This window comes from Delphinus delphis, chromosome 14 (assembly GCF_949987515.2).
Source record: "Delphinus delphis chromosome 14, mDelDel1.2, whole genome shotgun sequence".
Classification (NCBI taxonomy): domain Eukaryota; kingdom Metazoa; phylum Chordata; class Mammalia; order Artiodactyla; family Delphinidae; genus Delphinus; species Delphinus delphis.
Genome location: NC_082696.1, coordinates 24176245 through 24192109, shown reverse-complemented (window position 1 = coordinate 24192109; position 15865 = coordinate 24176245). Strand labels below are relative to the sequence as shown.

Here is a 15865-nt window from a genome sequence, read left to right as displayed (position 1 = left end):
AAATGTATTCTACTTACACATACCCTTTAGTCTATAAACATAGACCACAGCCTCTCAGAGCCCTAAACAAATGGTAGTGGAGTTCAGCTATGTGGAATCTGTAACATGGCTTGTTACTAGGATGAATAGGGCATGACTTGGGCTGACTGTGTCTGTCTATAAATATCCCTGAGTAATATAGATGTAGACATTTTTCATTATGCAAAAAAGATATTTATAACACCATTGATCAGAAATTTAGATGCTAACTCGAAGAGGAATATAACAATTATTTTAAGGCTACCTAGAAAAATATGTCATATGGTTCAAGCAATTAGGGAGAGTTATCAACAAAGAGAAATTGTTTCTAGTAGAAAATTGTAAATAGTGAATTTTATTCAAACAAGTGAGACCCCATATTACTATAAAGTAATTATCAATTATACATACAGTTTAACATTTTATCACAGCATTTACATAGGGATGGCAGTAAGCTGGGCTCCAGAGAATTAATTCACATGGCCCACGGGGCTATGGGATACCTGGTCCACCATCTCAGTGGCTCTTAAGGGTGATGCTGAGTTGGTGTCTTTTGTCAAAATTTGGGAAAATAGGGAGCTGTTGCAGCACATAGGAGTCCAGAGAGCTCAGGAGAGTACCATGATACAGCAGAAATTGTTTTTAAAGGAAATTGGAAAACATCTAGAGTTGTGGAGACATTGACAAACTAGACTTCCCAGTGGAGGAAGACCAGGTTGGTGAGGAGATCGGACAGTGGGCTACCTGAGGTCAAGATGAAGAAGATTCAGTGGAGTCCTTGATAGGTATTTTCCAATCTCTGAGGAGCTGCCATATGGGAGAAGGAGTAGCCCACAAAGACAGTATATTTTCAAAAGAAAGAACTCAGATCAGTGAGTGGAAAATTTAGGGAGGCAGATTTTGATTTACTATTTATAGAACCTATGTTTTTCCATGTTACTTCAGGACACAGCATGATGTAGTGAGGAGTCAGACCTGTTTTCAAATCGTGGTTTACATCTTACCAGCCATGGATTTGAGGATGTTACTTAGGCCCTCTGAGACTTAGTTTTCTCAACTGTAAACTAACAACACTAATGCCAGCTTCGTAATGTTGTGATCGGCATTAAGAGCAAGAACACATAAAAAGGCCGAGTGTAGTTATCATTAATGCCCATATTTGTGCTGTTATTATCATTCAGCCTCATTGAAAAATAGGGTCATGGTGGCGTTGGTAAACATTTTCCTACTTCAGTTTCCTCCTGCTCTTGAGGTTGTCTGGTCTTCTCAGATTCTTTTCAGATAGTTCTGAGACTCCTCTGGACAGTGTCCCATGTGTGGAAGAGGCTTCTCAGCTACCCTGTGGGTTCCATTATTTACTATTCACCATGTATCTCCTCTCTAGTTCTGATTCACTATGCTTATATCTACTGTTAAGGCCACTGGTTGGTTAGAAACCTAGAGCAGCTTGATGATCATATGTCCTTCTTTTCCATCCCAGCTGTAGTCTGGTCCTGTTCTTTCTCAAGAAAGAATCCCAGCCCTGATATACTGCATGTAGTCAACTTGTGTCTTATCTTCACTGCAAGCTGAATTCAGTCAATATACCTGTGATCCTAATGTTTTATACAGAGATTTGTTTTGTTTTGTTTTTTTTTTCAGTACACTTACTGCTTCAAAGGACTCAGTCTGTTGAGTCCATGAGGGCCAGAGGGAAATACGGAAGATTGACAATGTGATCTATTCAAAATGACCTCACCATCTGACACCAGCTATTACCTTTGGGTCAAATTTGTGTTTCTTGAATCATTCTTCTATTGGTTAGCCCAATCCTATTATCTCCACTGGTTTGACAGACACATCTGAATCCTAGCTCAGGTTCTCAAGTTTAGAATCCTGCTACATAAAGAAAAATTTTTAATAATTAGAGTTAGTCTCTCAAGTGGAATGAGGTAGGTCAAGAAAAAACAACCTTCTTCCAGTGGGAATATGCAAACAGAGGCTCAACCGCCATGTTGAAAACATTTCTATAAGAAGGAAGGTTGCAAGTGTGGGCTAAGTGTCCAATAAGGTCCTTCTTATCTATAATATTTTGTTGATCTCTGGGAAATTCTGCCACTATGTTAGCATCCCTGACAGGATAAGTAATCCTACTTATGAACAGCAAGAGTGAGAAGAGGGAACAAACTCACACAAGTGCACGCACAGGCCCCTGGAACTCCTGTATAATGCTTCTTTGTCAAGAATTGGTCTGATTATTTCTTTAGTTTTTTCTTGGGATTATTTAACACTCTTAAAAGATGTTCAGCCTCTAGTACACCCAGTATCTTAAATATGGAAGATACTAAATATGTAAATGAACCTGGAAGATTGCCACTTTCCGTTCATCCATTGGTTATTTTGCATTACAAGGTATCTTTTAAAGAGCTCATTTGCCTTGTCTTTACAAATGACAGTGTACCTTTTTTGTGGCTATCAGGGATTCCAGCTCTTTGCCCAGCCAAAGAAGATGCTCAGTTAATGATTGAAGTCTACCATTTCAGCCAAGAAAAGTTGTCGTACTCACTGCTTGATCTAAAATGGCTCTGCTACAATCTCTGAGACTTGGGAAGGCTATTTTTAATGTATAAGAGAAAGGATTTTGAGTTCTGCAGGGTTTTGAAAATTCTTCTCCTGTACCATACAGCCCAGAAGTAATATGGTTTAGATTATTAAAAAAAATTGAGCAAGAAGAAAGAAGACCCTGCATTCTAGTTCCAGTCCTACTAATTTCTAGCCATATGGCCTTAGACCAATTAATTGACTTCTTTTGAATCTGTTTCTTCATCTGTAAATACCATTCACATTGAGCTATAGTGGTATTATTTTCTTACTGAAGGACAAAGAGATGTTTATGTACTACACTCAAAAGGTCAGACAGATGGGATTATTTTAGATTGAAAGTGCATGTGTAGGAGTCATGCCTTTTGTGAGCCACATAAATTCCCATGGGGTCTGGTAACTTGCTGTGTACCCAGCAGGAACCCAAAAAGTCTTGTGATGGTGATGAATATGGCACCATTAAATAAGGCCACATTTAACACAAAGAGAAACCTGGGAAAGAAAACAAAGCAAAAACCTAGACTTCATCTCTAGGTACTTTGTGTAACTTCAGATAGGTTACGTTATACCATTTTCAGCTCTTTTATCGACTCATAAAAAGAATCAAATGCTAACAAAGGGTGGGAAAGCATATAATTGGAGCAGTACAAAGGATAACTGAGCCCATGAGGTGGGAAGTACAGTACTCTGAAGTGTATGACATACTGAAATTCTGGCTTCCTACATCTATTCCTCTCAAAGGGATGGACTTCCCATAAAAGTTAGTATTGAATGATGCTAGTTAAGGCATTTATGGGAGTTGCTTAGAATACATAATATGTTTGAATTGGGAAGGAGCTTAGAAATATTCTAGGCTAACCTCTTAATTTTATAGTTGGGAAAAGTAAGTCTCAAAGAAGTTATGTGAATTCTTCAAAATTATATAATTTATGAGAGGGCTAGGACCAGATTCATAAGGCTGTAAGCCATTGGGGAATTCAAGTCTTTCTGTTCTGTCCTATTTTGCTTATTTTTGAGTTTAAATGACAGAAGATAATCTTATTTTCTTAACGTCTTAGTTTTAGAAGACCTTGTCAATGCCCTCTTATTTCTTGTCTATGAAAACAAAATGAATCTAAAAGGCAATTTCACAAACACATTACCAGCCAGACGCTGCCTTTTGTTGGCCATTGGTAACACAACTTGCTACAAGGTACTTGCTGCCCTTGAATAGATTTCTTTTCATTCCTTCACATTGTTGATGTTCAACCAGCTGCTTAGGAAAAGAACACACATTGTGAAGATCTATACATATACAAAAAAGAGGAGTTCAATTTATGAGTCATTCCTACAGTGGCCTTGAGGTAGCATAATCCAAAGAAGTTTCCTGCAGTAGACATTAACTGCTGTCAATTTCTTCTCTTATGAAATAAATAAAGTCTTTCTTAGAAATAGGTATTTTCTTGGCTAATGAGCTTTTTACTCCTTGGGAGTCTTCTGTTTAAAATCTGAGCCTAAACGGTAGAAGAGACTTCATAGGGAGGAGGAAATGGAAATGGCATGAGACCTACTTCCTTTTGCATCTGTGGATGGTTGTGGGAAAAGGCTTGTGGAAAAGGCAATACTTGTAATAGCACAGTTCAGGAAACAGGATGTAAAAGTCAATGCCTATGTCAGGAGGGCTGCCTATGCTTCTTGCATTGCATTGAATGCTTTTAATCCTTTTGCAAATACTTACTTGGTTGTAAGACAAGTCAAAGCAGCACTGATGATGTCTCAGCTGAGAGAGAACTTGTGGTCACTTAAAGTATAGCAAAGAGAACTGTCTCTTAAATAATAATAAAGAACATAATTTTTCATTTAGATCTGGTCTAGAAAATACCCCCTCTTGAATCTCTTTTTTTTCTTTTCAAAAAGTGAAGTGACCTGAGCAATATTAAATGAGCAAAGTGATGGCTTTCTGAGTTTAAAGCTACTGAGTTCCTACTTGTCTCTCTTTATACTGAAATTTCCACATAGATTCTGTGCAAGAGAGAAAAGATTAACTGGATCCCATATGACCCAAGGAGATGCAGGACAGGCAAATGAAAATTGTCTCAGGGGAGCAAATAGTCTCTCCAGCTCTGCAATTTTGCTTCTGCTCTACAGTTTGACTCTCCCAAAATCTGATTTCTAAAACAAATTAGTCCACCCCTGAGCAAGGAATACCGACTTTACATCTGGAGATTTTACAAAAGTGCCCCAGTCTATGTGCATCTAATGAGTGAGTGTCTAGGTTATGGAAACAGAGATACCCTCTTCCCACTGTAATGTTTGTGTTGATAGGCTCTGTTTGGAAGATTAATTTTCAATGTCATCATTCATGAATTACAGGGAACGAGAAACAAGAGGAAGGAAAGCAGAGAAGGATGTGCTAATGCTATGATGTTTTGGCGATATTTTCAAACCCTAAATTCTTATACCAGTCAGACCATGTCATGTAAATTTAAGACTGTGATAACATTGGCTTACAGAAATATTTTCACTTGTGTGACTTCACCCATCCCTGATGCCAGAGTTCAAAAGGGTGTGTAAATAAGATGGGGGGAGGGGCACATAATCACTGACCAACAGCAACAACAGAAGTAGCTCAAAACTGTTAAGTCTAAGCTGAGAATGAGCTAAGGCTTGTGCAACATTCTAATTCATACAAAAATGACATTAAAAGCAATATTCAGAGAAAGAAGGGTAATGGAGACCCAGTTATGGCACAGATGGTGTAACTTTAACAATGTCACAGAGGAGGCAGGACGACCGACTGGTTCTACTTACATCTTCTCTGTTAAGGATCTTCATATTGGAAGGGAGGGAACATCATCACCATTATGATGGAACTGAAGACCTAAATTGATAAAATGATGGTAAGGAAACATCTTTCTTCTTTAAATCATCAGTTAAGTATCTAAACTCAGAAAAGTGCATTTTTAGAACATAAGTTTTTTGTACATTCGGTCACAAAATATATCTAATATGGAAAACTATGGAAAATGGGAAATGTTTCTCCCCATCTTGGCAAAAAATAGATGTTGGCTAATATCATCCAAATTTTTTTAATTTTTATTTTTAAGTAGATTACAGGAAATGAAGAGAAGCTGATGACCTTAATATAGTTTTCTGAAAACTTTCTAGAAAATTACACTAAGCTTATCAGCTTGTTTTCATGACTTGGAGGTATTGAGAACAGAAAGCAGTGATAATTAGACATCAGCACCGACTTAAAACAATTCATGCCAAAATAGACTCATTGCATTTTTATTGTCTTCAGTCTTCAACGAGGAATTTAATATAATATTAGGTTATACATGTAGAAATATGTGGAAATACATCAGAAGAGAGCATACTTATGTGAGTTCAAAACTGGCTGAAGAGCTGAATGCAAGAAGCACCGGAAAATAATTTATGACCAGTGGGGAGGGTCTCTCTGTTGGTGTACAGCAAGAGTCTGTACTGGACCGGTGCTGTTGGATGTCTTCATTAACAAGTTCAGTGGCAAAGTAGAAGTAAGTCGTGCTTCTCAATTCTGTGTGTAAGTTACCAAGCTGGGCAATACACAGAGGCTACACTGTGTGACTGAAAGGATGCAGGGCTTGGGACTCAGAAGTAAGTTTGAAATCTGGCTCCATTCTTACCCAGTGGTCTTGCCTTTGACCTCCAGGGTCCCCCTTTGTAAAATAGTAACCACCTGGCAGGGCTGTGAAGATCACATGAGTTAATGTATGTACAGTGCTTACCTTGGTGTCTGGCACAAGGCAAGTTCTCTTTTCCTTTTCTTTCTCTTCCCCTCTTGCTTGGAATACAGATTTTTAGAATGAATTGAACTGAGCCAACTAGTGGTTTGGTTCATATAGAATTAGTGTCTTAAACAATAATTGATCCCAGTGCATAAATATCTAGATCACTTATATGCATGGTCAGTAGACCTTAATGTTTGTAGAGGCTGAATTAAAACATCACTACTAGTAGTTTCTGGCTTATTCTTTCAGTGTTTCTCCTTAGCAGAAAGACACACTAATACTTCTTATGTGCTATTGCCCCTTCTTTCCACACAGAAGTTAACATAACTTCCTTTCACAAAAGGTGCCATATGCACTGTTAAGTACCTTGCTTTTCTCAACTAATGGCATGTGCTGGTATATTAATACAGTGAGACATTACTCATTCTCTGTAATGTTTCTAATCACTTGGCGCAGGTTTTGCAGGGTCAGTAGGAGTCTGCCAGGTAGATGGTGGACGCAGTGGTTTTCCAATATGAGGAAACTGGGTGTGTCAGGGCTCACTTGTCCACTTCTTCAATTTTTTCAACAAATGTTTATTAGTTCTTAATATGTGCCAGGCCATAGGCTAAATAGTTTTTGTTCCTTATGTCATTACAACCTCACCACGGCTTTATGAAGTAAATAATATTATTTTGTCATTTTATAGATGAAGTTGCAGTTAGAACCGCTATGTCATTCAAGGGAAAAAAGTACAGAAACTCAGATTCAGAGCCAACATGTTTTCCTCCAGAGTCATGCTCTTAATCACACAATCAACTTCCAGATGAAGGGTGGGAATGAGTCAGAGAATGTTCTAGATGCGGAGGCAGCAATGTAAATGAAGGTGCATGATGTGTAGAGGAACTGAAACTCTCTTTCCTGTTGGAAGAACTCCGAGTTGCACTAGGAGTTGTATTGCAGGAGCAAAGCAGGAAATGTGGCAGAAGACGAGGCTGAAGAAGTTGGTGTGGCAAGGGATTGAGAGCCCAGTGGCATGCGGCTTAAACCCTATTTCTGGTGCTTGGGCGTGGTGGCAGCGTGAGTGTCCTCAGCCCTCAGTAGTAACCTCGTGGGGAAACCTGCTTTGTCGGGCCCTGAGGCGGGGTCTGGGAGGGAACACCAAGGGTTCAGGGTCACAGGTTGTATGGAGCAATTTGCCACAGGAACCTGTGGACTTAAATGTTCTCTGTGGTTAACCCAGAGTGAGACCTGGGATTCCCTGGGCAGTTTGGGGTTGACTGGGGTTCATGAAGCACCTATAAACCATGGCTCTGGCTCTTGCCTGGGTCGGGGCAGCATTCCTTTGGTGGATTCATCCTTTCTGTTAAATGCCAAATGTGATCGTAGTGTAATCTCCCAGCACCTTTATTGTGGTCCCTCATTATCCTTTTAAATTGATTCAGTGGGGTAAGCTCTTCCCTTTACAGTGATTGGCAGCCTCCATGAAATCCTGTGGTTACGTTCAGACCTTTACTTCAAGTCACCAAACACTGTCACACTGGCATCATGATGTTGTCCGGATCAAAGGCCTTTCCTGCTAGTAGGTAAAGAGGGTGAGGTCAGCTTCTTCACCCTTTTCTCACATGATTCTTATGTCTCTTCCCTCATCTGGCTAACTCTGGGGTTCTGAATCCCTCCCAAACTGGGGATGAGGGAAGATGGAGAGGAAGAGGCAGCAGACAGTCCTCACTCACCTGGTGATCAGGCACCACCCTCTCTCTGGACTTGGCAGGTGGGTGAGGCTGGTTCATTCTATCGTGGACACTCTTGGGTTTGTAGAAGAGCCTTCTCCCTACCCCACCCCACATCAGTGAGGGTCTCTCACCTGGCACTTCCCCTTAAGGGCAAATGCTGTTCTGCTTAGGCTGATCACTTCCTCATCCTTTAGTCCCTACATATCCAGCAGAAGCTTCAGCTTCTGCCAAGGTGTGAATGATCACCTGGACCCTCCTCCAGGGACCCATGATAGCCCTTTGCAGGCTCAGCTCTGTGCTGCTTTCTTATCCATCGTTTTCCCTAGGCCATCGACCCACATTCACATATCCTTGGTTCCAGGACTCCAGGCCTGTGGCCCCATCTCAGCACAGCCCAACTCCTCCACACCCCTGTCGAGAAACTAACCAGTCCGTCTCTCCTCCTCTAGGTTTTCAGGGGGCAGTCAGATACAACCTAAACTGCAAACGACGAACGTTGAGTTCTTGCACTAGTCTTAGTGAAGTTGCTTTTCCTCAGTGTGAGTTGAGGGGCCAGTCCCTCCTACTGCTCTCTCCAGAAAATTCTTCCTTGGGTTATTACCTGGAAGCTCTCTAACTAGGTTTGAGGTTAGAGCTATCTCCTGCTCTCCTGGACCAGAGATGGTGTGGTTGTGTCTCAGACCAAATGCCTCTTCAAATAAATCTTCTCCTCTCCAAAAATTCTCTTCTAATCTCCAGCTCTTGACCATTTTCTACTTTGATGTGGTTGAGGCATTTAAGAGTTATCTAAAGTAGATCTTATCCACTTACTTTGAAACCTTTTTGCTCCTTGGTCTATCTCCTCACTTTGGAATGTGCCTGGGCTGAAACTTCCATTTTAAATCAGATCAACCATAGATACTATAATCCAAACAACATCCTTTCCCTCTGCTTCAATCAGAGTTCTCTTTCTAGAGTCCAAATATGACCACATGGCTCTCCTGCATAGCACCCTTCAGTGAGAACCCCATGCCGTGTTTGCAGTATCATGAGGAAGACAGGCAGCATACAAGTACACAGATAAATAAGGCCTTATAAAATTGGACGCATAGAATGCTGAAGCAGAGAATAAATTAGGAAGAGGTGAGTGAAGAGGAGCCAGGCTTTCTAGCCTCCCAGCCTTAGAGCCGCAGCATATAACCAAGAAAGTTAAAAGCATAAACTCTGACGCCAGAATGCCTGGGTTCATACCGCAGCTCTGCTACCTACGAGCTATTTGACCTTGTGAAATTACTTATCCTCTCTGTACAGTGAGTCCCCTATATACGAATGAGTTCCATTCCGAGAGTGTATTCGTAGGTCTAATTTATTGGTAAGTCCAACAAAGTTAGCCTAGGTACCCGACTAACACAGTCGGCTAAATAGTACTGTACTGTAATAGGTTTATAATACTTTTCACACAAATAATACATAGGAAACAAACACAAAAAATAAAATATTTTTAGTCTCACAGTACAGTACCTTGAAAAGTGTAGTAGTACAGTACAACAGCTGGCATCCAGGGGCTGGCATCAAGTGAACAGGCAAGAAGAGTTACTGACTGGAGGAAGGAGAGGAGGTGGAAGATGGTAGAGCTGAAGGATCGTCAGCAGAGACGGAGGGCAAGCTGCAATTTCACTCACTCACATCCTGGGCTTGAAATAAAGATACTGTACTACTGTACTCTATATAGTACTGTACAGTAAAGTACACAAAAGCACAACCACTTGTAAAGGATGCATGCATGTGACAATATATGCCAGACATGTGAACTAACTTAGGTGATTGGACATGCGAACACACGTTCACATCTTTGAAAGTTCGTGCGACTTGAAGGTTCGTATGTAGGGGACTTACTCTACTTTGGTTTCCTCATCTGTCAAATGGGGATGTTAATAGTTCCCTCATATAGTTGTTGTGAGTATTAAAGTGCTTGGGAAAATGCTTGACGTATAATAAGTGATATACCATAAAGTTTCTTAACTAAATATAAAGTGCTACTGTCTTTGTCTACAAGTCTTAGGTCTTTTCCCTATTGATTCAGAATTACCATCATCTCTTCCGAGAAGCTTCAGATGATCCTCAACATTCATTCAGGTGTTCTTTTGATGTGCCATTGGTGTATTTTATACATATCAATATCACCACAATTCTCCCACTGTGTTGTGATCGACCTTTTCTCTCCATAGAGTAGAAACTCTCCGTTGAAAGCAGGGACCATATCTTATTCATGGTTGTATAACCAGAGTATCTGATACCCATTAAATATACGATGAATGGATAAATGAATGAGCAATAGAGAAATTCTAATAGATAAGCTTAAAATTACATACTTACGATTTTATATTTTTCTTTCAAGATAAGAAGAGCCTTCTACAGTTGGTTAGGTATTTCACAAGTTCTGTATGAAATCATAGTCTCCTAAGTCATTTATAAGGGAAGGAAGTTTGGAGATTCATCTAAAATTTAAATTTACAGAAACTGAAGTTGAGTTTGCTTGATTTTTCTAAGTCTTTACCACACTCATTCAATATGTTGAAAATAGGATTTAAGTCAACAGAGTGCCCTTCTGGGCAAATCAATGTGAAAGATAAAACATGAGTAAAATAAGGCCCGTACCACCTAGGAGCTTATATAGTCTAGCAGAGAAGGCAGACACATGGGTGGAATGATAACTAAAGTCAAAAAAGACTGGGAGTTCTAAACAAGAGGGGTTTCATTTATTATCATTTCTTTTTAAGGATTTGTTTTGTAAACTGAAGTCTTAATTCCTAATTACTTTGTCTCATTTTGATGTGTTATTAACTTTTTTCACCTCTTGAATTTACTGTACTAACTGCACCAGAAGAACAATTTCTTGATTATATAATTCACACAGAAATCAAAAGGCTGTTTTACAAGAGACCTTCTTTTCCTTTTTCTAAATCTTGCTTTCTTATCTTTTGGATGAGATAGGCCTGCATTCATTTGTGTAGCATTTGGGTAGCAATGTTCCCTGTATAGGACATCAGTGTTGTCAGTATAGCATTTTAGAGCTTGAAAGAAATTCAGAAGTCATCTAGTATATACTGTTTTCTTTTCTTTTTCTTCTCTTTTATCTTATCCTTCCTTCCCTCCTTCCTTCCTTCCTTCCTTTCTTTCCTTTCTTCCTTCTTTCTTTCTTTTTCTGTCTCTTCCTTCCTTCCTTCCTTCCTTCCTTCCTTCCTCCTTCTTTCTTTCTCACAGTTTATTAGAACAGGCAAAAGAAAACCCCGACATCCTGATGCCCAGTACAATTCTTTTTTCCATATACCATGCTGCTTCTAGAATAATTTTAGACTATAGGAAATGGAGTCCTAGGCAAGATATTTATAACAAGTCTCTGGCTCATTTAGCATGCCGTTGTTTGGGATATCCAGCTGCACACTTTGTTCTTGTCAGTAATAAATTATTTCCTGACAATTTGGTTGACAAACGGGATCTCAGCCCCAGATTTGCACACATCTTTTAAAAAATGATCAGCTTAACCATGCTAAATAGACTTTTTGTCCTTCACTTATCTTCTAGCATGAAGAGAAGGAAGATTCAAGATCTTCAATAAGAGTGTAAATCACACCCACAGACAGGACTCTGTTTATGTAACATTTAGGGTGAAGGTACCCTTTTATGAGCCTTTGTTATCCAATGGAGAGTCTCTGAAAGCCACAGAATCTCTTCTCTGCCCTGAAGCTAGCTACATTTGCTTTTCTAACTTCCCAGCAGACTAGGATACAAAGTATGTGGACATTTCAAATGTTGAAAAGCAAAATAGAAGCAGGAGGTGGGGGTAGGGAGGGGAATGTAGGGGTGGCCAGTAAGGATTCTTTTACAACTCATATTTCTCTATTGAAAACTGAGATTTCTGGTCACATCAGGGCAGAATAATTGATAGCAGCTGCAGATGGGAAGGTTTGAGCATGCATCTCCCCAGGCAATATTTTCTTTGGTATTCTCTATGGTATGTTGTAAAGTATAGCAGTTCAGTATTCAGCCGTACTTTCTTTAGTTAGCTAAGTGGATAAAAACAATTTTATTCATTTTTCTTCACAAAACTTGCCTTGATCTGTGTCCTTTCTTCGTCCACCTCTGGTGGCCACGACATCTGCCTGCCATCAATGTTTATGATGTTGGTAATACCTTCCTGCAGTATGCAGTGAGAAACAGAAGGTGAATGAACACAGAGTGAAGACAGACTGGCACCATCTTGGCAGCAAACTGATCTCTTGGAAGTCAAGAATCCTTGGTCTGATTAGTAAGAAGAAAAAAGTTTTAAAGGAATAACTTCTCTTTCAGCTCCCGTTGTTACTAAAAGTAAGATAATGAAGAGCATGTTGATCTTTGAGATGTTTGAAAGTCTTAGAACAGGCAATAAAGTCAAAATTTAAGGGATAATAATACAAAATGGTGAGAAAGAGTAGAGTATATTTCCAAACTGATGAGTTGAAAGGTGGGATAGGGGAGTTTTCCCAATATGGATCCTCTTAAAAGGCCAGGTCTCTGATTTGTTTAACAAAATGTTTCTTTAAGAACTTTACATCCCTTTCTGCTAGTGAAGAGTTCTCATTTTAAATGCTCCTATTATAGTAAATAGAATGGAAAGGGTATGAAAAGTCTATTAAAATAATTACAGAAGTTCAGGTCATAAATTATCTGTTGATTCAGCCTGTCAGCAAGCAAGTCAGTTGGTTCAATGTTAAGACCAATTGGCTAGAGGATTGGCTACAAATGACTTCAGATATCTGGATCAGATGTAAGTCATCAGCTTGGTCAGTGGGGTCTAAACTGCACTGAGTGTTCCCCTTGTTTGAGCAATAGACATTGGGTGTTATTGTGTTATTGGAATTTTGTGAGGTCAGTTTGCCACTGTGCTGCAAAGCATGATGGGATAAAACACATGCACTATAACAGCAGGGGATAATGGTGACCAGCAGCCTGGCCGTGTTCTCACCTGAGTGAACATGGCCAAATCAAACTGTTAGCTAGTGAATATTTACCATAGTCTGGGTTCATCAGCCAACTGAATTATTTTCTGCCTGCTATGCTCAAGAAAAACTCACATTTAACCAGTTTTGCATGCTTCACAAAATGCCTAACCTGGAAACTACCATCCTGCCCAACCTCCTTCTTGCGTACCCCCTTGCAAAAACATAAGACTAGGAATGGTGTATACTTCCCTAGTGGCATGCATGTACTTATGTATGAGTGGATCGTCTGAAAAGAATCAGTAGTTTTTTTTTAAATGAAGAGTCTCTTGGCAGCAGAAAAATGCAGGGTCTAGCCGAACCTGAAGATGAAACCAGTAGCAAGGTACCCTTGTCTTACATACCCTCCATAGCTTTGCTATTGTCAACAAAATCCTGCCTTACTCATTACATTCCATCTCGTGATCAGCAAAACATTTTCAATGTGACAGCAGGCTTACTCTCTTCTAGATAAAACTTCTAGTCTTTTACTTGAACTCCTGATAACTTTTTACTTCAACAGTGTAATCATTTGAACTTTAGAATTACATCAATGCCAAATATCTTCTTAGTTCTGTGGATGCCTGAAAATGAGGCATTCTGCAAAAATTAATTTCCTAAATATCTAAAGCTTAGACTTTTTAAATTTTAAAACTTAAAAAAATCTGATTATTTTTATTGGCAACATTTATAACTGTACTTGAAATTCTCTGCTTTCTTAAACATATTAAAGAACATATTAAACATAGCTATTTTTATGACTCAGGTATAACTGTAAATATAAATGTACCAATGAACTTATGGCTCATTAAAACTCTGGAGAAATTTTTGCCTTTTAATAAATCTCTATATTATCTCAAATTACTATATTTTCTTTGCCTGCTTTAAGTAGTTTTTCTAGTAGCTATTTATCCTTGTCGTTGTTGGGGGGCTTGCTATTACTCAGTTCTTTCCCTTTTCCATTTACAGCTTCTAATCTGCCATGGTCTAGAAAGTACATAGCTAACATTTTTAAAATTTTGAGAAAACAGGAGAAAAATGCCTCATGAAGTGAATGGGCTTTACCACCTTCATGTCAGGAAAACTACTTCTGTTGTTCAGAAGACTTATTTGCTTGTGCAGTTGAGGAACAAAAATTATTTGTTTTCAGATGACACTAGACTTTTTTTTGATAGGGAAATGCTTTGGTATCTGCATTACTTTACCACGAATATTCCAGGTGCTTTGATACTCTGGTGAGTATAGAATGAATATACTCATAATAATAAGGGTTCTTCTAGACAATGCAAAATGTACATCCTAGTATATATTCTCAGGTGGCTGTAGTGTGAGGAAAACGTGTCAATGTCAGGAAAACAAATACTCAAAATGTTGACGTAAGTATTGTGGTGTATATGTTTTGTTTTAATATTAATTTTGCTGATTTTAGGTAGAGAAGTTGCAATAAAAATCATCTGCTTATGTTTCTGTTTACGCATTCTAAAAAGGAACACTAAGCCAAAAATTATTGTCAGGAAAAAAAAGCTAAATGAAAATTAGAGATGGGCAACTTATTGCCATACAGAGAGATGTAAAAAATTCTCGGAATCTTTGTAAGTATGGGAGGATTCCATAAAATCCCTTGCTGATTTTTTTTCTTAAATATTTACTCACTTGGTTTAAAACGTATCCCCCTTGGGGATCAAATGAAACATTTAATGTGTGTTTCTGACTTTTTCACACTTACTATAACACAGTCTCTTTATTATGAGAGCTCTTCATCCAAAAATCCTAGGATGATCTGATGTCTAATGCATATAACAGACTTCAAGCATTTCTATTCTGTTATTTCTGATCCAGGAAGCTTCTTTAGTAGGTCACAAGTAAACTTGAACTTTTAATTGCATTTTGAAATTAGGAACATGTTCAGATGGTTACTAAAGCTGAAAACCAATGTATAAAGTACATTGTTTCCCTTTTCAAATAGAAATTTTGCAAAGTCATTACTTAGAAAGTTGCCCTAGAAAAATATACGTAAATTTGTATTCCTTTAAAAAAAATTTTGTCAAAGTGATTCCTCTTTAACATTTTCTACATTCTTTTGCTGTAACTTTTTTGTTACCTTGTACCATTGCTATTGAAGTTGTATGATTATGACTCCATCTATTTCCTGTGTGTGTGTGTGTGTGTGTGTGTGTGTGTGTGTATGCGCGTGTGTTGGTGGGTGAGATGACTGGAATATTAGGGGAGTTGTGGAGGAGAAAACAAATTTGCAGGTGTGTATATGATGTGTTCAGGAAGCTGATTCCAACCTTGGGAGCTCGATGGACAATAGTTATTCTTCTTTCTTTTCTTTTCTTTTTTTTTCTTTCTTTTTAAAATATCACTAACAAGTCAAGAGGTCGCAGGATCAAATTAAATAAACTTTTTGGGAATTGCATTCATGTTTCAATAAACTGTGAGAACAGTGGATTTAGCCAGATACGGAATTTGGGCCAATTCCTACTTTGTCATCACATACAGTAGTTTGTTTACTTCTTTCCATGACTAAAAATGAACAACATTAAATACAGAGACCATTTGCTCTGCCTCTTGCCATCTTTCTGTGTATTCTGCAACAGTTGAGCTAATCAGGCAGAAAATTATGGAGTTTGACTCCCAGGAGAGATGCCAATTATGTGTATCTTATTATAATGTTCAACTAGATCAACTTCACTTTACATATTAAATAAGTGCCCCCTTAAAGCACTTTTTCTGACCTCTAATGCAGTTCATTTCACAGAACATGAAAAACAAATCATCAAAATAAACTTCCTGAGTTGTA

General features: G+C 38.6%; 1 long non-coding RNA gene across 1 annotated transcript in view; it reads left to right on the top strand.

The window, feature by feature from the left end:
* Positions 1 to 5259: 5259 nt before the first annotated feature.
* LOC132437243 (uncharacterized) overlaps positions 5260 to 15865 on the top strand; it is a 327089-nt gene continuing 316483 nt past the window's right edge. Inside the window, exon 1 of the long non-coding RNA XR_009521985.1 lies at positions 5260 to 5477. This is a non-coding gene — a long non-coding RNA (uncharacterized lncRNA). The remainder of the gene's footprint in view (positions 5478 to 15865) is intronic.